General features: G+C 50.5%; 1 protein-coding gene across 1 annotated transcript in view; it reads left to right on the top strand.

The window, feature by feature from the left end:
- CNIH3 (cornichon family AMPA receptor auxiliary protein 3) overlaps window positions 1-25,852 on the top strand; it is a 103,060-nt gene that overhangs the window by 10,695 nt on the left and 66,513 nt on the right. The window lies entirely within an intron of this gene.

Genomic DNA, 25,852 nt, shown 5'->3' with positions numbered 1-25,852 from the left:
GTCTCTCACACATGCGCACAGTTACCAACACAAGAACAATCTGTGGCAGAGAGAACCCCACACCTTCCTGGCCAGACACGTGGGGAGGATGGATTTGTTTTCTCTGTCCCCCCGGGGTCAGGGTTGGTGGCGGGTGTGGGAGGTGGGGAGTGCCCATGTGCCCATTTGCCATCAGCACGGTTTGGGGCAGTTGTCACAGGTGCACCCAGCTGTTGTCTGCCTCTCCACGCCCAGAGGCTGGCGGCCGAGAGCCTGGGCCTGGTCTGCGTGCAGGTGGTCAGTACCCGGAGCTACCCGCGGTGGGGGCGGCTTGGTGCCATGCCGCCAGAATGGACTCTAACGAGTCCTTTGCAGTGTCTGTAAAAGCTGCAGGTGTGTGCGTTTCTGGGTGAATGACGCCCTGGCCTCCTGTCTTCCTACATCGGGAGGAACTGTGGGCCTGGACACCACGAGTCCACATTCCGCCCCTCTCCCTCCAGGGACATGTTCTGTCCAGGATTTGGCCACCTGACACCCAAAGCTCAGCTGCCTTCTGCTGCCTGCAGGTGTGCCGTGGCTGGTGCGTCCCTGGCATCAGGGGCTGCCAGGCCTTGACCACTCTCTCTCTCCTTCCTCCTTCCTTCTTCCCTTCCTCCTCTCTTGCTTTTGACCTCCTTTTGTTCCTTCTTCTTGGCACGTATCCTAGATCTGCCAGAGGCTGCACAATACTCCTTAGCCCAGCTGGAGGGCCCCGGGGCTGGGATGTTAGCTGATGCCACCTCCCTCCCCCAGGGCGAGGAGAACTTGGGGCTGACATTCCCAGGGCCTCAGCCTTAGGTACCTGTGCTGTTGGCGCCTTCGTGGGGTCCGTTTGGACAATGGGATACAGCTTTCCCGCTGGGAAAATGCAGGGGAGGGAAGTGGAATCTTGGAGCTGACTTCCTTTTTTTTTTTTTTTTTTTTGTATTGGCAACTGATTCATGAACCCTAAAAAAAGAGCCGATAGCAACATAGCCAGCTAGCTATAGCAGCCCAGATGGTCCCCTATATAATAGAGACATTTGTCTCTTGCATAAAAAAAATATTTAAATGTGTTCTGTGAGCTTATTGAGAAAAGGAATTCGCAACTGCAGGGGTTGCGGGCCTGGAGACAGCCCAGCGATTCCAGCCCTGCAGAAGGCAGAGCTTAGGAAGCGGGAACTGGAGCTGTGAGGCCGGACGGGACGGGAACCCTGAGCACGCGAGCAGGAGTGGCTCCAGGGTGCCCCACGGCGTCACCTGCCCCTTGGGGAGGCTGCCGGCGGGGGACCGGACGTGCGCATGGACACCAAGCCCCACAGCCCGAGGCACTGCCAGCTGGGGAGGCTTCGGGCAGCTGTAGGCAGACCAGGGCCAGAGAGAACACGTTTGTGCCAACTGTTTCTCAGTTCTGCTCTGAACAGATAGATGCCACTTCCCTTCCCCTTCCGTCCTGTATGTTCGCTGGGAAACGGTGCAGGACCCCCGAATCCCATGGGCCTGCCTGAAACCTGACAGAGCTTTCTTTCTTTCTTTTTTTTTTTCTTCAAAGATTTATTTATTTATTTATTTATTTATTTATTTATTTATATATTTATTTATGATAGACACACAGAGAGAGGCAGAGACACAGGAGGAGAGAGAAGCAGGCTCCATGCTGGGAGCCCGACGTGGGACTCGATCCCAGGACTCCAGGATCGCGCCCTGGGCCAAAGGCAGGCACTAAACCGCTGAGCCACTCAGGGATCCCCTGACAGAGCTTTCATTGTCCTCGCTGTCACCGGCCCTGGGCAGGCCCCGGGGCGGGGGTCCTGGTGGTGGAGGGGCTTCTGCTGACACCAGCCACTTAGCGAGGAGGGAGGGCCTGGGGATGGCCCCAGTGTGGGAGCAGGCAGTGGTGCCAGGTGGGGGGCGGCCTCCTGGCGCCTGCAGAAGCACTGTCTGGAACTGGGGGTCGAGTGAGCCACGGCGGCACCTTGAGCCCCTGCGGCATTCCTGGAGCGTGACTTAACCCCGGGATGATTGTTCTTGGAGGTTCTAGAGAGAGTGCGAGGATTGAGCGGAGGCCAATAGAGCATATGTGCTGAGCACAGAGAAACGGGTTCTGTCCCGACACCCTTTTCCCTCATTGCCTGGTAGCTTTAGACCCAAAAGTCATGCCCTGGAAGAGGGGCTGGCGCTGTTGCTACATGGCACTCTCCCACAAACTGCTCTGTGGTGTAGAGTCCCTGTACCTCCCTGGGCCGCGTGCACGTGTGTGCACGGGTATGTGTGTGTGCGCACATGTGTGTGGGTGTGTGTGAGCGTGTGCATGTGTGGGCATGTGTGAGCGTGGGCATGCACTGGTACATGTGTGTGTGCACATGCGAGTGTGTGCACACATGTGTGAGCATGTGCATGAATGCATGGGTGCACATATGTGTGCCTGTGTGCATGTATGTGTAAAGTGAAGGCACTGAACACAGTGGTCTCTGGGGTCCTAACCAGTTGTGGAATTCTGTGGCTCTTCCCCTGTTTGCTGCGTGCATCTTGTTCCTTTCCTGCTCTCCATCTGTGACCCTCCATGTATCTGCTGAGGTTCTAGAGATCGGTCCTGACCACCTTCATCCACAAAGGGATTTCTGGGGAGAGGAGTGGAGTGCTCACACAGTGCACAGCAGGTCTGGAACACAAGACCTGACATGCAGAGTAACCTGGATTTAGGTCCCTGGCCCTCTTCCTTCTGTCCTTGAATTCCTGCTTCTGAGGACGGAGAGTCTTCTAGGCTCAGTGTGGGTTGTGCTCCTGTTGGCCACACTGAGTGGTGAGTAGAAGTGTTCTGGGGTCTCCGGCTCCTGGATTTATCTTCCCCCTGGGACTGCGGTCAGAGGGGCGAGGTGTTTCTCCAGATGAAATCAGACCCATGTGGAAGGGCACAGACGTTGGGTGACCCACATGTGACAGTGTCCACTCCCTGAGCTCTTCAGCCTAGCTGTCACCTGCCCTGTATTCAGAGGAAGCAAACCTGTCTCTACAGCAGGGGTAAGCTCCTGGTGCCACAGAGCCCGTGCTGTGATAGCCCACGGCGGCTGCAGAAGCTCATGCCGCCTGATGCGGGGCTGCGGTGCTCCGGCCAGGACGCTGGACTTGCTGGACCGGGGCCCATTCAAGCTGTGGCTGTACACTGCCCCTGAGGAGGGTCTCCACCTTCTCTTGCCTGAAGTATCCCACAGGGGCCACGTGACGTGCCTCCACGGCACATGGCTTTGCCTTCTGAGTGCACAGCTTTCACCGCGTCTACTTGGAGGAGGACTTTGCAGGAACCTAGCAGAGCACATGCTCATCTGGAAGCTGGAGTGGCAGGTGTATGACTCAGGAGTTATAAAACCGTGTCTTGCCAGTTTGCTGTCTCCCGGGCTGCTTGGCCCCAATTCCAGAGGATAAATGGCAGAGTGAAACCCAGCTCTTCCTTCTCGCCTTGGGAAAGCAATCCCTGGTCCCAATTCCCACTTCCTCCTGAGAAATACCCCCGTTGCCCCACATCTGGCGGAGCCGAGCACAGCAGGCCCCTCCCAAACTCTGTCTGTACCACTTACAAGATACCCCTCTGCATTCCCGCCAGGAGCCACGTTCTTATAATTAGCAGCGCTGGCAACTTCCACCACTATACGGTGAGCTATTTTGCTCTGTAAATGGGAGGCAGGGCCAGTTGTCTCCCGAGGGAGGAGGTGATGTGATTGGCTCAGAGCAGGGCTGTGCGCTGGCTCCTCCATTATAATTAGTTCCTCCACGTTCTGGGATCATCACAAAGCCAAATAAAGTGAGGGGTGGCAGGATTCTTATAGCTAAGGGACTGTGGCTCTGGAGGAGCTGTTGTTTCCAGAAGTCTGTCCCCTCAGCCACTGGGGCCCAGCCGCACGCTGTGGGCAGGAGGCCCAGCAGGAGAGGGCCTTGGAGGCAGAGGAGCGCCCTGCCGCCCCTGTGAGGCCCTGGCCCCTAGGAGCTACTGTCAGGCCGGACCCCCTCACTCTGTGTTTCCTTTCTTATGTCAAACACCGAGGGCAACATTTTTTTTTTTTTTTTTAATTTATGATAGTCACACAGAGAGAGAGAGAGGCAGAGACACAGGCAGAGGGAGAAGCAGGCTCCATGCACTGGGAGCCCGACGTGGGATTCGATCCCGGGTCTCCAGGATCGCGCCCTGGGCCAAAGGTAGGCGCTAAACTGCTGCGCCACCCAGGGATCCCGCAACATTTTATTCAAGGAAAAAACGTCGCTACAACAAACCACAACCAAAGCTAGTAAAGGTTCGGGGTGGAGGGCTCAGCCAGTGTTGTCAGGGGCTAGTGGGCTGTTGTGCGCTGCACGGACGGCACTTCTGGATTCGGGGCAGGCAGGCGGTGTGGTGTCTGTTTGCTGATCTGTTTTCTTTTAATTTGACTTAAATTGTCGGGAGGAGGTGGAGTCGTGTAATCATCCAGTGCTCGAGTCCTGATGCCAAAAGGGACCTGAGGTCATCTAGTCAGTCTTCTCATTTGGAAATGGGACCCTGTCAACCCCGAGAGGCCATGGGACGTGGTGGAGGCCACCGGCCCAAACCCCTTGGACTGGGGCCTCCACCAGGAGTTTACATCAGGTGCCCTGTAGGGTTTTATCCCAACCGAAGCAAGGAATACACACGTGTCTGTCTGGTCTTCCCACGGCGCACCCTGGGTGTCCAGCAGGCTTCTCCCAGGATGGAAGAGGAGGGTGCGGTGGGGCAGGAAGAGAAGGCCCCCCTGGGTTCTGCCCACCTCTTTAATATAATGCAGAGCCCAAGGAAGACCAGCACTGGAGGGTTGTTTTGCATTTTTCATGTATGTGCTCTGTCTGTCTGTCTTTGAGGGGGGCATCCCTCCTTGTGAGCAGAGGTGTGCATCCCAGAGGCAGGTGCACAGCTGTCTTGATTCAGAGTGCGACACAGAAAGCTCTGTGTGCCGTCACTGAACTGGCCCTGGCAGGTCTGTCCATGTCTCTCCGGGTCGTGGCCTCCTCCATTGTCAGACAAAGGGGTCTTTCCTTGTCCTGGTCCCATTCCCCTCCCATCCCCCCAGTGTCCTGAATCAGGGGTCCCCTCCCTCCCATCTCATCCTGCACTCCGAGCCCTGCAGGCCTGTGTAGGAGTGGGGGGGTGCTATCATTCCTGGTGGGGTCCCCTTGTCCTGCATCCTGAGTTCTTCGGACCTGTGTGGGAGGGGGGGCTGAGAAGGAGCACTGTGTGCTGCCTGGGCCTCCTCTCCCTCTGTGGGGTGGCTGTGAGAGGGTGCGGAGCCCTGAGCTGTGTCACGTGCGTGCATGAGTGTTGGCTCACACCGCGGCCTCACCCACGCTCCAGGCCCTGGTTTCTCCATCGGCACAGGCAGCTGAGGCCCTCTGGGCTCTGGCTCTGCCCCCGTGGAACCTCACAGCTCCCCACCCTGAGCAACAGGTGCCAGAGGCAGTTTGACAAGCGCAAAGCCCTTTCTTTGCCAAGGGTGTCTGAGTCCGCTTTGTCTGTTGGGCCACCTGCGCTCTCCTGGCTCAGACTCAGCCCTTTGTCTCCTGTCCGGCGACCCTCTGGATACTGTACTCACCCTGCCATATCCCCACTGCCTTTCCTAGCTGTTCTCTGTTCCTGTGTCTGTGCCCAGGGTAGGGGGCGGGGAGCGGAGAAGCAGGTCCTGCCCCCTGTGCTGTGAACTGGGACTTGGGGGCGGCTCTGAGCCCAAGGGCCAGGAGGTCTGGGTGGTGATGGGGGACGTCAGCACCCATGGCCAAGATGTCTTTTGTGTGTCATCGCCCGAGGGAGGGTTGAGCGGTCCTTGGGCAGGGGCTGTTTGGGGCAGGCTGGAGGCCACTGCTCCTTATGTCCCAGGGAAGCAGATCCAAAGGTGGAGGAGGGAGGAGCAGTGTGAAGACAAGTGCAGGTGGCAGGTTTCCTCCAAAACAGTTGACACTGGGTCAGGATCACACCGAATTATTTTACTCTGTGCTGTATTTGCCTCCTTGGTCAGACAGCAGCGGTTCCTCTGGGCCTCTGAGGCTCGCCTTTAGTGCTGCTGGGATGTGGCAGTGTCGTTAGGGTCCTTGAGGTGGGTCGTGATGGCTGAGCCACTGAGGGCAGGGCCCGGGCCTGGGCTGAGCCTCCTGGTGACCCTGGTGCTGCCGGCCACTGTCCTGAACTGTAGCACCTGCTGCACAGCGAGGGGTTCAGCCCTGGGCAGGATGGGCAGGGCACCTTGAGGAGGGGAGGGGACAGGGAGGGGGAAAGGTGGGGAGAGGATGAGGATGGGATGGTACAGGATGGGAAGCACCCCCCCAGGAAGGCCCACCAGGCATTTCCCAGGAATAGTGCCTGAACATGACCACCTGCACCCCCTGGGACCTGCTCAGCACCCTTCTGCAGCTGGCCCCGTGAGGTCCCCACTCTTACTTGGTGACACTGTCCTTTTCCCAGGCATGGGCGCTAGGCACTGCAGCCACCCCAGACAATGCTTCCTTACTTCTCCATCCCCAGCTCTATCTGTGGAGGTTCAGGGCCTTGTGGACACCTCCCTGCCTTGGCTTCCCCGTCCAGCTGCCAGCACAGTTCTCAGGCCCCAAAGGAGGCCAGGCATTCACTTGCTGTAGAGGTGATCATCAGATGTGTCAGGTGTCACTTCAGGTTATCCTAAGTCAGCAGGTCTCAGACTTCCAGGTACACACAAGTCACAGGGAAGTGGTCACAAAATTCCGATGACTCTTGCCTATGGGGATGGTGGTTTGGGGGAGGGTGCTGGTCATGCTGTTTGGACACAGGGGCTTGTGAATGATGTTTTACCTGTGTTGGCTGCTTTTTGCCCTTGCGTGGAGGGTGGGTGTCGCTGTAGAATCACTGGTGCTAGCTGAGGACTGACCCCTCCAGGCCCTATCCTACTGCAGGGACCCCGTGTCCTCAATGTTTGTTATGCGGATCCTTTAGTGACCTGTTTTCTGGATGAGGAATGGAGGCACAGAAGGTTTGCTGTGCTCACACGGGGAGCGTGTGGCCAAGCCAGGACTGCTCCTGGCCGGTCGCCCCCCAGCACAGCTCCTGGCCACTGTGCTGGCTGAGGACTGACCCCTCCAGGCCCCGTCCTACCCGCCCCCCCCAGGTGCCTCTGTTTATTTGTTTTTAAGAGAATGATCAATGTGTCTGATTTCTCCTGGTTCCAGGACCATAAGTTGCTCTGATGGAAGGGAAGTGAGACATGGTTGGTTCTTCATCTTGGTACAGAAAGCCTGACCCTTTCAGGGGCAGTTAGGAGAAGGGGGACGTTGTGACCAGATGCTGCTCGGGGCTGTAAACTCTGAGAGGGGTCTGAAGGGACACTTGTCAGTGAAGCTGAACACAAAAGCCAGGAAGCGGCCCTCTTCAGAGGCGGATCCCTGGACGCAGCTGCAGGCTGTCTGTGTGCTAGCTGGTGGCTGCAGCCGTGTGTGTGGCTGTCGCTCATGCATTCCTGTCCTCAAATGCACTGTTTTGTTCCACAATTATCATACACGAACCAAGGAATGAGACAGGGCTTGCCCTGGGGGGCATTCAGCATGCTGGAGAAGGTGCACGTGATTGGGCAGGGGCTGCGGAGGTGGCAGCTGCGTCCATGGAGCATCTTAGCTGCAGAATCTTTTGGACATTGGTTCCAGCCACATCTACGTGGAAGCTCATCTACATTTAGGAAGCTAGAGACAGTGCAATAAGATGTGAAGCATAACCTGGTCCCCTGTGACCCCTGCAGGCCAGTCAGCCCGACTGGAGTGACCCAGGCAGGTCAGTGAGTGGTGGGAGCAAGGCCAGGAGGGGCAGTTTCGTGAAGGCCGGGCAGCCTCCGTGCTGTGGCTGGATGCTGGGGCATGTGGGGAGAGAGGCCGGTCAAGACAGGGGACTCCAGGTCTCTGAAGCCGGCAGGTGGGTGGTGTAGCCGTGTGAATCTAGGGCGGCGTTCACATTGTGGCAGAGGACCCTGGGGACCCGTGTGCGTTTTGCTGTGGCTGTCGCCGCAGCTCCTGGCCCAGGCCTGCACACGGCCCTGAATGTGTGGAGGATGCTGTGAATATGTCCTCCGGATAATCGCGCCCCCGTGGTGGCTGTGGAGCTGGCCTCCAGGACCTGGGAGAGGGTGTGGGGCACACACGGTCCCCGGGCCTTTCAGCTCTGACGCCTGCCTGGACGCGCATGGTGAACTGCAGCCACCTCCACAACACGAGAGGGAGAACCCCTGCCCATCTGTTTGCTCACGTTCCCTGGCTGTGGGCCAACACCTGACCCTTCTCACCAGCCTGAGACCCAGGGCTTTCCTGCCAGGCTGCAGCATCACCTGCCGCCACTAGAGGGACGAGGCTTCTGGCGACCAGAGACCTGCAGCCCAGGAGATGGGGGCGTGCAGGGAGGGTGACCGACCACCTGGCCCCTGCGCTCTAGCCGGCGGGGTGGAGGACAGGACAGGAAGGTGGTGTGGGTGCCACACCTCGAGAGCAGTGGGGAGCAGCATGGACCTGCACTCTGGGACTGCTGGCCTTCCTCACTTGGAAGGACCGGACGTGCTCAGAAGGGTTCCATCTGTAGCAGGGGAAGTGTGCTGCTTCCCATGTCCCCGGGGCCCTGCGCGCCACCTCTACTCTCTGTGCTGTGTTCTTGGGTGCTGCTTGGTGCTGGAGGCTGCTGTGGGCGCCAGGCCCCCCCGGCACTGGCCTGATCTGGGAAGGAGACCCAAGTAGAAGTGACAGGGAGGCTTGGAGTGGCCGCAGTGCCTGTCGCTTCCTCAGCACTTTGCCAGGTTGCATGCCTGTTCTGGAACTTGCTGTGGAGGGAGTACAGCCAGTGGTATGGGGCATCTCCAATGTGCTCTGAAGTCCGGGCTGTGGCCACTGTCTCTGTGCTCCTCATGCATCTGTTTCCTAAGTACGGTGGACAATGAGGTAGGATGGAGGTCCTGATGTGCAGGTGACAGGTCAGGAAGGGGGTGGCGTGCTCCGAGCCCGGCTGGCTATCCGGGGTTTATGGCTATGGCAGCCCGGACATCTGTAGACGGGCACACCCCAGACTCACTCTGGTCCCTCCCACCACCTGGAGGCCTCCACAGGGCAGGATGTTCTCTTTCCCCGAAGGAGCTCGTTGGGACCTGACCGGCCCAGGGGCAGGAAGCAGTGGGAGACACAGAAGGGAGCTCGGGTATGTTTAAGTCATGAATCAGATGCTCTCCTGCCTTCGGCCATTCATGGGGATTTTCAGCCCTGTGCTGGGCAGTCCCCAGGCGAACCAGCCGTATTTATTCCTACTTTACTGAGCACCCGTTTGCCAGTCACTGCTGGGACTTCAGGGCACATGCGCAGAAAGACATGGGCCCAGTCCTCAGGATCTTTCACGGAGGTAACAAGTGTAACATCAGGCAGTGGGATCAGTGATGGAGGCTCCATGACAGTCCCATCTGACTGGGTCATCATGCGGAGGTGGCCCTTCTGGGGGTTGGAGCACAGATGGGTGGAGGGATTATCCAGATGGTCAGGATGCACTTGGGAGAAGTGGTCAGGAGTCTGGTGTGATTTGTCTGTGGACTGTGATTGCTGAGTAGGGACTGAGGTGAGGCAGGATGTGTGACCCCCTCCCCCGCCTGGCTGCAGGGTTAGCAGAAGCAGGGTGGGGTGGGGTGGCTGGCATTGCTGGTGGGGACTTGGTTCTGTGTGGCCAGCCCTGTGGCAGGAAGGTCCCCCTGAGGACTGACTGTCATGGCAGGAACCAGAGCAGTGAGCTGGCTCAGAGCCCCCAGGGGAAGGTGAAGTTTAGATATGTGGGAGGAATTAAGGAAAAGAGCTATCGAGCCACAAAAAGACATGGAAGAAACTTAAATGCTTGTTAGTAAGTGGAAGAGGCCAGTCTGGAATGTCTCTGTCCTGTGTGGTTCCAACTCTGTGACGTTCTGGAAAAGGCCAAGTTGTAGAGATAGGAAAAGATCAGGGGTGGCCTGGTGCTGGAAGAAGGGTGAGCACAGGATGTCGAGGCCTAAGTGACGCTGTTGTGGTGGACACCTGTCCCTACACCTGTGTCCAGACCCTCAGAATGCACAGTACCCGAGTGACGCCTCGTGTAAGCTGTGCACTTCTAGGGTGCTTCTAGTGTGTCGACGTTGTTTTCTCAGTGAAATAAACGTCCCACTCTGGTGGAGATGTTGATTACAGGCAGGCTGTGCATGCATGAGGACAGGGAGTCTATCTGTGTGTCTTCCACTCAATTTTGTTGTGGATAAAACCGGTCTAAAAGTTAAAGTCTATTAAAAAAAAACAACAACAACAACAACTTGGGAGAATAAGTACTAACCCTAATCCTGGAGAAGTTCAAAGACTGGACTGAGACCTAGAGTCAAGAATTTGTGGCTGGTGGCAGTGTGACCAAAGAGAAAGTAGATGGGAAGCCCCAGTGTGGGGAGAGGAAGGGTATGGTAGAAGATGGTCAAAGCTGCTGGTGCTCTCACATCAGCAAAGTGAGCCGCAGGTTCAGGGTTGCCGGTGGGGGGGGGGGGTGCGGGTGCTGGCTCAGGGCATCAGGGGCAGGTGGATAAGAAATGAGTTAAAAATCACTGAAATCTTTGAACCCCTCTGAAGGGGCGGCTTTTGAAGAGGAATGTTGATGAGTTCCTTTCTGGGTGTGCTGACCTTGAGGTTTGGAGGAAGGTGGGGAGGGAGCAGGGGAGAGAGTGTGGATGTCCCTGGGGAGCTAGCAGTCTAGAGGGGGTGTGGAACTAGGAGGTGAGTTCCCCCAAGGAAGGAAAGATCGTAGATAGCGTCTCCCCTTCATTGGCTCAGTCATTAAATGTCCGTTGGTGCCAGGTAAGGAACAGGCAATCCTCATTCTTCAGAGCCAGCGAGAAGCAAGGAGCTGTGTCCAGGCTCAGGGAGAGCTTTGCTCATTAAGGGGATCTTAGAGCTGTCTCTGCAGGAATATCTGCGTTCCCCTCCCCTGTCCCCTAGGATGTTTCTGAAGGAGATGCAGAGATAAGAACCTGGAGTAGCATCACGGGAACAAGGAATCACCCCCCAGTGCAGAGAGCTCCAGTGCTGGAACCCCAGGCATCTGGTCAACCTGTGAGCTGGAGTTTCTTCCTCTGCTAAGCTTAAATCCAGAGTTTACCACTAGCTAGCCCGCATGCCCCAGGGGTGTCACGGAGCTGAGGAGGTGGCAGGCATCCTGCTCAGGAGACAGGAACCGCATGCAGGGCTGACAGGGCTTTTGCTGCACAGCTGTCCTGCCCTAGTAGGCAGGCCTGGTGGCTTCTGCAGTCAGATGACCTCGCTTCCTGAGGCAGAAGGAGCCAGGAGGCTCTCGGCCCTTCTATTAGTGAGAGGAATGGCAGGCCCAGAGGTCGTGATTTATCCTGAATGTAAATAATCTGATGTCCCTTGTTCCTTGAGTTTCTTCCTTTCTGAATCCCTGGGCTATGCAGTCAGCCCAGACATGGTGGGCTTCCCTCATGTATTGTGTTCATCCATCGTCGCAGTAGGCAGGATGATAGCCCGGTGATGCCCACACACCGTGGTTCCTGGCACTTGTGTTACTTTATGTAGCCAGAGGGACTTTGCAGATGGGATTACATTAAGGATACCAAGATGGGGAAGAGGTTATCTGCTGGGCCCAATGTAACCACAAAGGGCTTTTGGCAAAGGAGGCAGGAGGGCCAGGGTGAAGTGGTGAGGAGACAGATTCTCCCCTGGAGCCTCCAGAAGGAATGCCGCAGCCTTGCTGATGCTTGATCTCAGGCCCATGTGACCCATTTCAGAGTCCTGACCTCCACTAGCTCACTGTAAGCCATTACATTTGTGACAATTAGATACCGCAGCTGTAGGAAATGAATATAGCAACGTATACCTATTTTCCAGTATATGCCTGAAATCTTGGTACGTAATAGCTGCTCAATGTCATTGATTGGGTGAATAATGAACCCCACGTTTACCCCAACTCAAAGTAGGGTTCTCCCTACTTGGCTTCGTTTGGATATGCAGAAACTCAGGGGAAACTTGGTTCAAGCAAAGAAAACCCCCAGGAGCCCCTCTGTTAATTGCAAAATAATCAGTTCTCCCCAGTCCAGGCTCCACATGTGACGTCTGCTGGGGAGGGTTTGCACCATGTAGGGCTGGGTTGCTGCCCATCTCTGCCTTGCCCTGCACCTGCACATCGAAGTGGAGGAGGTTGCTTGAGCACCTATAGAGCCAGTAGAATGAGAACTGAGTATATACACTGTGCTTAATGGAATGCTTGAGGCCTTTGAGTTGGCAGAAATTTCCAGTAAGTAAGGTATGGCTCCTGCCCTCCTGGTGTTCTCATGGGCTGCAGGTATTATGTGTAATCACCTACCAACATGCTCTTTGGCGGGCCCCAAGTGCTGTGTGTGGGGGACAGCTGAGCTTTGCTTTGCGCACAACCCATGTGTCCTGAAAGAGAATTTTTAAACACGGAGCAGCAGCCATGCTGGCCGTACAGCAACAGCTTCTGAGGCAAGGGAGCCCTTGTGGGCTGAGCAGGGAACCTCTGCCCTGGGTGCTCTGTCCCAGGTGCGAGTCAGGGCTCTCCTGCCTGAGCAGTGCAGCAGTGCTTGTCAACAGGTGGAAGTGTCCTGGACCCTGACCAAGCAGGGAAGCTCAACTGGTTGCATACATCTGACAAGTTGCACAAACTAACCAATTTGATTCTAAACACTTGAAATTAGGCCTCTTGAGGCTTACATCTAAATTTATATAAAACTATATGCAAATGAGCATGGAGCCAAGTGGTGGCGCCCCACTTCCTTACCAAGGAAGGCAGGCCCTGACCCTGCTGCCCTTGCCTTAGGTTGGTTTTGGCTCTGAATGAGTTGTGTTGTGTTGGAGCAGTGTGGGGGCGGGGTGGAGGGCAGTGGAAGGAGGGCTGTTCCAATTAAAGCAGCCACAACAGCAAAATTCGTTTAGCAAATTGGTATGCTCTTCAAAAAGAGCTTTCTGTTCACAGGATGGCCGTATACACTGTCGGCCTGGAAATAAGGGGCGAAGATTTGTCAGAACCCAGCTCCTGAGATCATAATTGAGGTGAAGACTCCTTGGCTCTCTGGTGCACCCCCATGGTTGCCTCCAGGACTCAGCATGGCTCCACAGGAGCCCAGCTTACGGTCTGGGCTCCTTGGGCAAAGCAAGGCAGTAGGTGTGGAGCCCATGTGTTCAGTAGAGAGAGCAGCTTGATGGGGTCTCCTGGTGCCAGGGCTCAGTTTTCTGTGTGCTTATTCAGATGGTGATGGGCTGGAGAGAGAGCGAGATATTACACAAGTGTGTACACAGGTAGGTAGGCAGGCATGCACACACGTGCACTCATGCAGGGATACACATGTATGCACATGCACACACAGGCAGGGATGCACAGATGCACATGCATGCACACAGAAGCACTCACGTACACACATAAACACATGCAGGTAAGTAGGCATGCACACAAATGCACACACATAGGCAGGCATGCACATACATGTGGAGACATGAATGCACACATATGCATACACAGGTAGGCATGCACATGCAGGCACACACAGGCAGGCATGCGCACACAGGTGGGCATGCACATGCATGTACACATGCACACAGGTAGGAATGCACATGCATACACAGGCAGGTTATGTACACACGTACATGTATACACATAGAAGCAGGCACTCACATGTATACATGCACACATGCAGATAGGCAGGCATATACACATATGCACACACATAGGCAGACAGGCATGCACACCCATGGGCATGCACATCCATATGCATGCACACAGTTCAAAACTAATGAACAGTGAGCCCAGTGCTGTCCGAAGCTGCTGCTATGATGTGGTTTATTTGGTTGGAAGTAGTGAGTTTGGAGTGTCAATAGAGTTAGAAAAGCAGGGGAATAAAAAATCCAGTAAGATAGCTTTGCAGGGTATTTTCCTGATTATGTGAATAATTTATGCTCATTGTAAAAATGCAAATAGCTCGTGAATGGTGTGGGGAAACCACCCAGTGGTAGCCCCTGTCAGCGTTCCTGTCACGACTTTCATGAATCTTACTACGGATCCACATGTGCACATTGTACATAAATGGAATTAAGTCATATATTCTGTGTTTTCTACCATGACTTAAATTGTGTTTTTTTGTTGTCCTGTTGCATAACAATCCGCTCCAGCTACAGTGCCTGCTGTGGTCACTTCCCAAACTTGGGGAACAGCCTGGTGTTTGTCTTTCATAGGTTCCCTCATGCTTGGGTACAAACATGAATACTTTTTTAGGGTGTGTCTTGGTTTTGCTTTTACATTTTTCTGCATTTGGCTTTTCTCACCAGCAGTGGCCAGGGAGCCCGTCCAGGTTAGGCTCACTAGTCACCCAAGGCTGTACCACGCACCCCTGCATGATCAGTCCTCCTACTGATGGGTACTTACTGTGTTTCCAGTGTTTTTTGCCCATTTTTCGATTGGACATCTGCTCTTATGTGGTGCTGCCTTTCTTTAAATGAGCCAGATCCCTAGGAGGGGGGTTGCTGGGTGCAGGGTATGCATACTGGCCTCAGTAAGTATTATTAGGTTGCTTTCTGAAGGCTGTATCCACTCATGTTCTCAACAGCAGCAGGTGGTTCCTTTCTCCCTGCTTCCCTGACCACAGTTAATTTAGCACAATTAGCTTCTCCTTCAATCTGATAGGTATAGGATAACATCTCGCTGTTATCTGCATTTGCATTCTGTGGCCTATCAGTGAGGTTGAGAAAGTTTCATAATGTGATTGACCCATTGGCTCTTCTTGCAAAGCAGCAATATTAGCCTGGAAGTCTGACCTGTAATTTCTGGGTTTGAGAGGAGAGCAGGAAACTGGCCCGTGACCTCCCAGCCTGCAGCCAAAGGCCAGAGGCTTGTACCCAAACAGACCAGCAAGGTGGTTGGGGCAACTTTGGGATTCCTAGACTGGGACTGGATGTGAGGTGGTGGGCAGTAGCCTGGCTCCAATCCCTGGGGGGCTGCCAGCTGGTCTGTGCAGTGTCAGCAGATCTGATGAGCTTAGCATGGAGGTTGGCATAGGAGTCCCAGGCCATCAGTCCCTTCGTGGGCAGCTGGGCTCCTGCCAGTTGTCTGCTATAGGAGGACAGGGGTGTGGGGGGGATGGACTCCAGGCTGGGGGTGGCAGGAGACAAGGGCTAAGCAGTGTTGCCTGACAGCCACTGGCCCCAGTGAGCAGGTCATGTACGGGGCCAGTAGCTGAGGAGGGATCCCATTGTACAAACTACATCAATGCAGAGGGATCAGGAAAGACAGTGGAGTTCCCCGCAGGGGCATCTCTCAGGACTCCCAGAAACCAAACCCAGGGAAGCAGGGTAGATCCAGCTGACACCAGCTGGCGGGGTTGAGACCACCAGTGGGTGTCGTGTCCCTGACGAGGGCTGCTCCTGACTTCCCAGGCCTACTGGTCAAGGTCTCACTGGGAGATTGTGGGGAGCTGAGTGGGCAGAGGGGGTGGACACGAGGCAGAAGCAGGACTCACCAGATATTTCCTTGCTTGTGATGGTGAAGGCCACCTGGAGTGAGAGAAACACTCTGAACCCGCCCAGCTCAGTGACCAGCCAAGTGCTGGCAGGTGAAACGAATGAATGACCGGGTTACGGGTTACATTTTCCCCCTAAAGCCCTGCTTGGCCAACCACGTTTCAAAGTGGGAGGACCTAGTGATTACGTGGACGGTGCTTTATTAGACCTAGTCTGGCCATTCCATGTTTTTCTTCCTTAAATTAGTGAGTCTGCGTTTCTCAGATCAGTGTTGTACGTGGGGAGCGATTGGATGTCGGGTATTTCTACGTCTTTGCGGATCACTCTCACACGCTTCTCGCAAGAGGGCATCTGCGCCACCCGTCTGGGGATGCGCAGCTGCGTGAGCTCCGTGTGAATGCTCGGGGCCGTTGCGTTGTGCTGTCCGTCGGAGTGGCCTCTGGCCAGGCCAGATACCCGTTTTGAACAAAGTGAGCCAGCTGTGTGCTCGCCCCTCTTCCATTTTTAACCTAAGCTCAGAGATTTGGAGCTCCTTTGGGAGAATCCTGATGCCTCCCTCCTTGCTCTGGAGTTTGTTGTTTTTAAATAAAGAGCATATTCTATATGCCGCTGAGACAGCTTTCTTCTTTTCCCTCTTGGTCAAAGTGAGGAGTGGCCTCAACAGACACTTCTTTCAGCCATTATCTGAAACCTTGTTCTAGAATCAGAATCCGGGTACGTGGGTAGACTCTTCAGTTTCCCCGCATCCCTGTCAGTGTTGCTGGGGCCTCCACGTGATGGGAGCTGCTCCTGATGAGCACCAGCGCTCGCCCATGGGACAGGTCTTTGCTGGAGACCCCAGCCCCTCCTTGCGTTGCTCCAGCTGTTCCAGCACCTGGCTGGAGGCACGTGCAAACCTGCGCTGTGCTGTCCTGACTCCCCAGGAGAGGGTCCTGCCATGCCACACTTTTGTGCAGTTTCTCGGCCATTATTAAGGGATGCTACGATAAAGAGTCTTAACTCCTGTTACTATGCAGTATCCTCTCCTGTAGTTTAAATATGTGCAGTGAGCAATTTTAGGTGTCTGGGCTGGGGGACAGTTTGTTTCCTCTGACAAGCTAGCACATCTTTTTCTTTGTGGGCACCGAGAGCTGTGCCACTGGTTTCTCTTTGCACTTTAGTTTCGGGGGAGCAGCAATCGAAGCTTTTGGCTCTTTGGGGCTTCATGTGTGCATGTTTCTCCCTTGCAACTTTTTCATTTTATTCAGGTTTAAATTTTTTTCTGGACCTAATTTTTATTTTCAATTATTTTTCACTTTTTTATATAGTTCTGATAAACCACCTGAAATATATATATATATATTTGTAAGGTAGAGTATCCTTATGTACTCCTGCATGTGGGTAAATCCTAGTTAATTGGTGGGTCTGGACAGAGGCTCTGAATCTGAGACGTGCGTCTTGGTGGACAGGCATGTGACAGCCCTCAGGGGACTGCCCTCTAGGACCCCGGATTCCCCTGGACTCCAACTTTGGTGCATAGAAAATTTGTCCTTAGGCACGCATGTACCCACCTGGGAAGATGGTGTGGGGTAGCAGGGTGTCCCCTCCTTTGCAGGGAGAACTGGCTGGATGGTTGTGATGAGCTAGTGAGGTATTTATGAAAGTGTTTTGAGAAGTTTAGAAATCCTTCACATTTATTAATGCACTGATTTATCAGTTGTCACAAACACGAGGCCAGGGATATAAAGATGGGCAAACTCATTCATTGATTCACTCTTTCAGTAGCTACTTATTGAGCACCTACTATATGCCTAGCCCTGATCCAGGTGCAGGGGTTGCAGCTGTATAAGAAAAACTTCATTTCTTCCTGCTGCTGAGTCTCCTCTCCTGCTCACACAGCACTTCACTCTGGTCACCTGATGGGTAGAAGTTTTCTCACACTGAGCAGTTCTCACACACGGCTGTGCATCCTACAATTTAGCCCTGTTCTGACACTGTCTACCTGGAGACAGTGCAGACCCCACAGGTTAAGGCCTTCATCCCATGACACTGTCCCGCACTTTAGATGCCAACAGCAAGTCGTAGGTCCCCAGGTGACCCACAACTTCTGCCCAACTTGGCCACAAAGGAGGTTCCCTGAGGCCCCTCCTCGAGTTTGACTAATTTGCTAGAACAGCTCACAGAACTCAGGGAAACATGTCTATCGATTTATTACAGGATATGATAAAGGGTACAGATGAACACCCAGATGAAGGATACATGGGTGAGGTATGGGGGGGGGGGTCCTGGACATAGGAGCATCTGTCCCTGTGATGTTGGGGTATGTCACCCTCTCAGCATGGGTGTGCTCACCAACCTGGGAGCTCTCTGAACCCCAAGATACTGGGATTTTATGGAGGCCTCCTCACATAGGGATGACCAGCTCTTAATTCACCTCCACCCTCTCCCCTTTCTGGAGGGTGGGGGGTGGGGTTGAAAATTCTAAGCTAATCATGACTCAGGTTTTCTGGCACCCAGCCCCCACCCAAGAGCCCCCCGCCCCGAATTGCCTCCTATGAATAAGGAATGCTCCTAGCGCCCTTATCACTGGGTAAGGGAGGATTTTAGGAGCTCTGTGCCAGAAACAGGAGCAGGAGGACAGCATCTCTGTTTTCTACCGTCTCATAGCAGCAGTGAACAAAAGCATCTCCTCTCATAGTGCACGGTGTCCTGGAGTCCCCAAGGCACTCATACTCCAGGGGGACTCCACATATGTCCTTCACATTCTACACATACGTGGCCTGGGCTCAGGCTTACTTTTCAGATCAAAGCTATGTTTTTGAATTAGTGTTTATAGATGGAGGCTGCTATGTTAAAGACATTTGTATTCACAGAGATTTGAAATGGTATCTCCATGAAATGGTATCAACAGGTAAGAGTCAGAGACCAAGTATAAACCTGGCTTGGGTCTGTAGTTTCCCAAAGAGGGTTATGTGTTGGGCTCTTATTGTCTAAGGGATGCTGCCGGTGGTCTGACATAACATTTCTTCAAGACACTTATAGTGATGGACAGAGTTCAGTTCTCAGCTGGTCTTGGAAGTGCTGTCTTCTGGTTTTGATTTAGCAGATTGAGGGCAGGGCTTGTGCCTCTTGTGTTTTGACAACTCCTCTAAGGAATCTGAAATGCTTACCATTCCTCTCCCATGCTCAGAAATGCCCATCTAAGCCAGTGGGTTCATTTTGCACATCAGGAAACAGAGGCATAGAGGGCAAAGAGATTATCCAACATCACACAGTCAAGAGCAAAGAAAGCCAGGACCAAACTGAAGTTCTTGACTCTCACATGATGCTCTTTCCATGAGCGCAGGCTCTGTGCCTTCTGTGAACCTACAGGTGGTGAGGGCTGTGAGGTGGTCTGGTGATGCGCACTTGCTGCGAGATCATCCATCCCACCCTGAGCCTTGCTCTGGGAACTCATGGCTTGGTTATCCTTCTGTGGGGCCTTTTCCTGACAGCCCACAGCTCAGTATTGAGGGCTGCCGCTGCTCCTGTGGCAGTGGTACCGCCCTGTATGTGCTGTGAGGGCAGAGTGTCTGCAGTCCTTTCTCTTCTCTGGTCCTTAGGTTCCTCATCCCTAAATGGAGTAGGCTGGATCACACTTTTTCCAAGTTATTTTAGGGCAGCCTCCTTCCTAAAATGAGCTTGTTGACAGATGCTGAGATTCATGATGATTTCTTACATACTGGGGCCGTAACAACTCTGTGCTGCTTCTCCAGCCAAGCCTCCTGGCCAGGGCCCATCATGGCCCAGAGCCTGCAATAGTCCTAGCTGCTGGGGTTTGGGTGGTTAATTTTACGTCTGTTTCACAGGGCCATGGTGCCCAGATATGTGGTCAACATTATTCTGAATTTCCTATGACAGTGTTTTTGGATGAGATTAACATTTAAGTCAGTGACTTTGAGGGACTTCCAGGAAGATGGTGGGGTAGGAGGATCCTGGGCTCACCTTGCCCCAGGGGGACACGTAGGTAACACCCAGGTAGGTAACACCCAGGTTGGCATAAATGACCCAGAAAATGACCCAAAGACTGTCAGAACAGACTCTCCACAGCTAAACATGAGCAAGAGTCCACATTGAAGAAAGTGCAATGGGCAGAGACACAGATGGGAACTAAACTGGGCCGACACTGTCCTCAGGAGGGAGGGACCTGCAGCTGTAGACACAGAAGAGGAGCAGAACCCAGCCCAGGTGCCTCAGGCACTGGGGACCCATACAGGGAAGAGGAACCCCCATAGTAGTTGGCTTTGAAAACCAGAGGAGCCTAACTTTGCCAGTTCTTACAATCAGTGGGTAGCACCTGGAACTGTAAAAATGAGCACACTTGGCTCTGTGAGAGCTGAGAGGGTGGGAGGATGCTGAGTCCCTGCCCTTAAAGAGACAGAGCAAACAGCCCCATGGAGATACACAGCACAGAAGCAGCAGTTTGAAAAATGCCTGGGGTATGTGGGAGGGAGTTTATTTGCTATTCTGAGGATGTGTGCTGGAGGGGCAGAGGTCTTTTATGAGAATTCTCCAAGCTAGCTGGCAGGAGCCATTTCCCTCTCTGGCCCCCAATCCAGATACAGGACATCTGCAGGAACCAGGTGTCCAGCACCAATTCTCCACCTAGCTGGCTAACAGCTGGCCCTGCCCATGTTCATCTTCAGGACATGACCCTTCTACTTCAACTTGGTCAGTTTTCCCTCCCATGGTGTATTGTTGGTACCTTGTGCCCCACCCCTGCATTCTCCAGAATGCAGAATCCTTCTCCTCTAATACGCTCCTGTAGAACCCATCCAAAACAGTCCTACCACCCTGGCAGTGTGCAGACAGCCCTGACAAGGGCCAGCCCCACTCCAAAGTGAGTCCTTCCCCAGGGAGAGGGGAAGAGGACCACAGGCCAGTCTGACAGCGGCCCCAGGAGTGGAGCCAGGCAGCTGGTCTGACTGCAGGCCCCGTGCACCAATAAAAGCTTCTGAGGGACAATATAGGGAGAGTGCCCTGCAGTTTGGTGCTACTTCATCTCTGGCAAACACCTGGTCTGACTCAGCTCAGGCCCAAGGCGGCCCCGGACTGGCCCATTAACAACACAGGGACCAGACTCTGCCCACAACAGGCAGAGAATCATCACAGACTGGACTGCAGACAAAAAGTAGGACACCCCTGTACCAACACACATAGAAGAACCCCCTGAGGCACCATTTTCTGGTGAAAAGGAGACATTGCACTGTGGGGCACTACAAGACCTCTTCTTCATAAAGCCACTACCTTCACATATGGGAGACAAAGCAGACTTTCCTAACACATAGAAACAGAAATAACAGTAGACAAAATGAGGAGACAGAGGAATTTGTCCCAAATCATAGCAAGGGACTTAAGCAAAATAGAGATTAGTAATATTCCTGATAGAGAATTTAAAGTAAAGGTCATAAAGATACACACTAGACTTAAGAGTGGAAGACAGTGAGACCCCCAAAAAAGAAATAGGAAACATAAAAAAGAACCAATCAGAGATGAAGAACTCAATAATGAAATTAAAAATAAACTGCCTGGAATAAGTAGTAAACAAAAGGAAGTAGAAGAACAGATCAGTAACCCAGAGGACAGGGTAATGAAAAGTAATCAAGTTGAGCAGAGAGAGGGGGAAAACATGCAAAATGAGAATAGACCTAGGGAGCTCAGTGACACCATCAAACATAATAACATTCACATTATAGGGATCCCAGAAGGAGAAGAAAGAGAAAAGGGGACAGAAAACTTATTTGAAGAAATAATAGCTGAAAACTCCCCAAATCTGTGGAAGGAAAGAGAAATCCAGATCCAGAAGGTACAGAGAACCCCCAACAAAACCAACCCAAGGAGGTAAAACCAAGGTACATAGTAATTAAAATGGCAAAATGCAGTGATCAAGAGAGAATTTTAAAAGCAGTAAGAGAAAAGAAAGCAGTTATATATAAGGGAAACCTCATAAGACTCTTAGCTGATTTTTCAGCAGAAACTTTGCAGACCAGAAGGGAGTTGCATGATGTATTCAAAGCGCTGGAAGGAAAGACCTGCAACCAAGAATACTCTATCAAGCAAGGCTGTCATTCAGAACGGAATGAGAGATAAAGAGTTTCCCAAACAAAAGTTAAAGGGATTTCTGACTACTAAACCAGCCCTACAAGAAATATTAAAGAGGACTTTTTGAGTGGATAGGAAATGCCATAAGCAGAAGAACAGAAACTTAAGTCAGCAAAAATGAGTATATCTATAAAAACAGTCAAGTGATTCACAAAATAAAGTGATGTAACATCTGATGCCATATACCTAAAATTGGGGGAGATGGGGTAAAGAATGAGTTCAAACATAAGCAACCATTAACTTAATGTAGACTGCTATATGTATAAGATGTTACATATAAACCTAATGGTAACCACAGATCCAAAATCAGTAATAGATGTGCAAAAAAAGAGAAAGGGATCCAAATATATCACTAAAGAAATCCAGCAAACCACGAAAGAAGAGAGGAAGAAAAGAAAGGAACAGAAGAGAACTACAAAAACAACCCATAAAGCAAGTAGCAAAATGGCAATAGGTAATTCCTAACAATAATTACTGTGAATGTAAATGGGCTAAATGATCCAATCAAAAGACACAGGGTAACAGAATGGATACAAAAACCAAGAACCATCTATATGCTGCCCATAAGAGACTCATTTCAGATCTAAAGACACATGCAGATTGAAAATGAAGGGATGCACTTATCATGCAAATGGAAGTGAAAAGAAAGGGTAGCAACACTTATCTTGGACAAAATAGACTTTAAAACAAAGACTGTAACAAGAGACAAAGAAAGACACCATATAATCATAAAGGGAACAATCCAACCAGAAGATATACAATTGTAAATATTTATGCACCCAAAAACAACATAAGCAGCTAATAACAATCATAAAGGAAGTAATCTATAATAATACAATAATAGTAGAGGACTTTACCACTGCCTTTATGGCAATAGATAGATCATCCAAACAGAAAATCAACAAGGAAATAGTGGCTTTGAATGACTCATTGGACCAGATGGATCTAACAGATACATTCAGAATGTTCCACCCTCAAACAGCAGAATACACATTGTTTCAAGTGCACATGGAACATTCCCCAGAATAGATCACATATTAGGCCACAAATAGGTCTCAACAGATTAAAAAATACTTAAGTTATGCCATGTATCTTTTCTGACCACAACTCTATGAAACTAGAAATCAACCACAAGAAAGAAAACTGAGGGATCCCTGGGTGGCGCAGCGGTTTGGCGCCTGCCTTTGGCCCAGGGCGTGATCCTGGAGACCCAGGATTGAATCCCATGTCGGGCTCCCTGCATGGAGCCTGCTTCTCCCTCTGCCTGTGTCTCTGCCCGTCTCTCTCTCTCTGTGACTATCATAAATAAAAAAAAAAAAAAAAAAAAAAAAAAAGAAAGAAAACTGAAAAGAATACAAATACTTGGATGTTAAATAATAGGTTAATAAACAGGCATCAGTCAACCAAGAAATCAAAGAGGAAATTAAAAAATACATGGAGACAAATGAAAACATAATGGTCTAAAATCTTTGGGATGCAACCAAAATGGTAGAGGAGGGAATAAAGACACACCTCAAAGAGCAAGAAAAATCACAAATAAACAACCTAACCTTACAACTAACGGATCTAGAAAATAAGAACAAACAAAACCCAAAACCAGTAGAAGGAAGGAAATAATAAAGATTAGATCAGAAATTTTAAAAATAGAAATTAAAAAAAAAAAAAACCCAGATCAATGGTATTAGGAGCTGGTTCTTTGAAAAGGTCAGCAAAATCAACAAACCTTTAGCCAGACTCACTTTCCCCCATTGCCCCCCATCAAAAGGACTCAAAATCAGAAATTAAAGAGTAAAAATAGCTGACACCACAGAAATACAAAGGACTATAAGGGAATATTATGAAAAACTCTATGCCAACAAGTTGGACAACCTGGAAGAGATGGATACATTCCTAGAAACATAAAACCTCCCATAACTGAATCAGGAAGAAGTAGAAAGTTTGAACAGCCTGGTTACCAGCAGTGAAATTGAATCAGTAATTAAAAAAAAAAAAAACAAAAAACAAAAAAAAACTCCCCAAAAACAAAAGGACCAGGACGAGATGGACTTCACAGGTAAATTCCACCAAACATTTAAAGAAGAGTTAATACCTATTCTACTCAAACTATTAAAAAATAGAAGAGGAAAAAAAACTTCCAAATTCATTCCATGAGGCCAGCATTACCCTGATACCAAAAAGATAGATAAAGACACCACAAAAGAAAAAGAGAATTACAGGCCAATATCCCTGATGAACATAGGTGCAATAGGTGCAAAAATCCTTAACAAAATATTAGCAAACCAAATCCCATAATATGTTAAATCATTCACCACAATCAAGTGAGATTTATTCTTGGGATGCAACAAGCATTGTTCAACATTCACAAATCAATCAACGTGATACATCACATCAACAAGAGAAAGAATAAGAACCATATGATCATTTCAATAGATACAGAAAAAACATTTGACAAAGTACAACATCCGTTCATGATAAAAATTCTCAACAAAGTAGGTTTAGGGGGAACAAACCTCAACATAATAAAGGCCATCTATGAAAAAATCACAGCAAACATCGTCCTCAATGGGGAAAAACAGAGCTTTTCTCCTAAGATCAGGAATAGGACAGGGGTGTCCACTGTCACCACTTTTATTTAACTTAGTACTAGAAGTCCTAACCATAGTAATCAGACAAGACAGAGGAATAAAAGGCATCCAAATTGGTAAGGAAGAGGCGACATTTTCATTATTTGCAGATAAGATATTATATGTAGAAAAGCCTGAAGACTCTACCAAAAAACTGCTAGAACTGATAAGTGAATTGAGTAATAAAGTCACAGGATATGAAATTGATATACAGAAATCTGTTACATTTCTATACTAGTAATGAAGCAGCAGAAAGAGAAATGAAGATAATCCCATTTACAGTTGCACAAAAAATAATAAAATACTTAGGAATAAACCTAACCAAAGAGGTGAAAGATCTGTACTCTGAAAACTATGAAACATTGATGAAAGATATTGAATATGACACAATTGGAAAGACATTCCATGCTCATGGATTGGAAAAACAAATATTGTTCAAATATCTATACTACCCAAAGGAATCTACATATTTAATGCAGTCTCTATCAAAATACCAATAACATTTTTCACAGAGATAGAGCAAACAATTCTAAAATTTGTTTGGAACCACAAAAATCCTGAAGAGCGAAAGCAATCTTGAAAAATAAAAACAAAGCTGGAGGTATCACAAGTACAGACTTCAAGTTATACTACAAAGCTGTAGTCATCAAGACAGTGTGGTACTGGCACAAAAATGGACACATAGATCAATGGAACAGAATAGAGAACCCAGAAATAAACTGATGATGATATGATCAATTCACCTCTGACAAAGGATTCCATGAGTGAAAAGACAGTCTCTTTAACAAATGGTGTTGGGAAAGTTGGATAGCAACATGCAAAAGAATAAAACTGGACCAGTTTCTCATACTATCTAAAAAAAAAAAAAAAAAACTCATATTGGATTAAGGACAAATGTGAGACCTGAAACCATAAAAATCCTAGAGGAGAACACAGGCAGTAATCTCTCTGACATTCACTGTATCAGCATTTTTCTAGATATCTCTCCTGAGGCAAGGGAAACAAAAGCAAAAATAAACAAGCAGGACTACATCAAAATAAAAAGCTTCTGCACAGCAAAGTAAACAACCAATAAAACAAAGTCAGACTACTGAATGGGAGAAGATGTTTGCAAATGACATATTAGATAAAGGGTTAGTATTCAAAATATATAAAGAACTTAACACCCCCAAAACCCAAATAATCCAATTAAAAAATAGGCAGAAGGCATGAACAGACATTTCTCCAAAGAAAACATCCAGATGGCCAACAGACACACGGAAAGATACTCAACATCACTCATCATCAGGGAAATACCAATCAAAACCTTATATTAAATGTTGGCAAACGGAATATAAATACATTTTTAAAAAGGTCAAAACCACAGTGAGATAGCATTGCACCTGTCAGAATGGCTAAAGTCAACAACACAAGAAAAGCACATTGGCAAGGATGTGGACAAAGGGGAACCCTCCTGCTCTGTTGGTGGGAATGCAAACTGGTGCAGCTACTGTGGAAAACAGTATGGAGATTCCTCAAAAAATTAAAAATAGAGTTACCATATGATAAGTAATTCTGTCAATGGGTTATTTACACAAACAATATGA

Source organism: Canis lupus, chromosome 7 (genome assembly GCF_011100685.1).
Source record: "Canis lupus familiaris isolate Mischka breed German Shepherd chromosome 7, alternate assembly UU_Cfam_GSD_1.0, whole genome shotgun sequence".
Lineage (NCBI taxonomy): Eukaryota > Metazoa > Chordata > Mammalia > Carnivora > Canidae > Canis > Canis lupus.
This window is presented reverse-complemented; position numbering and strand designations above follow the sequence as displayed.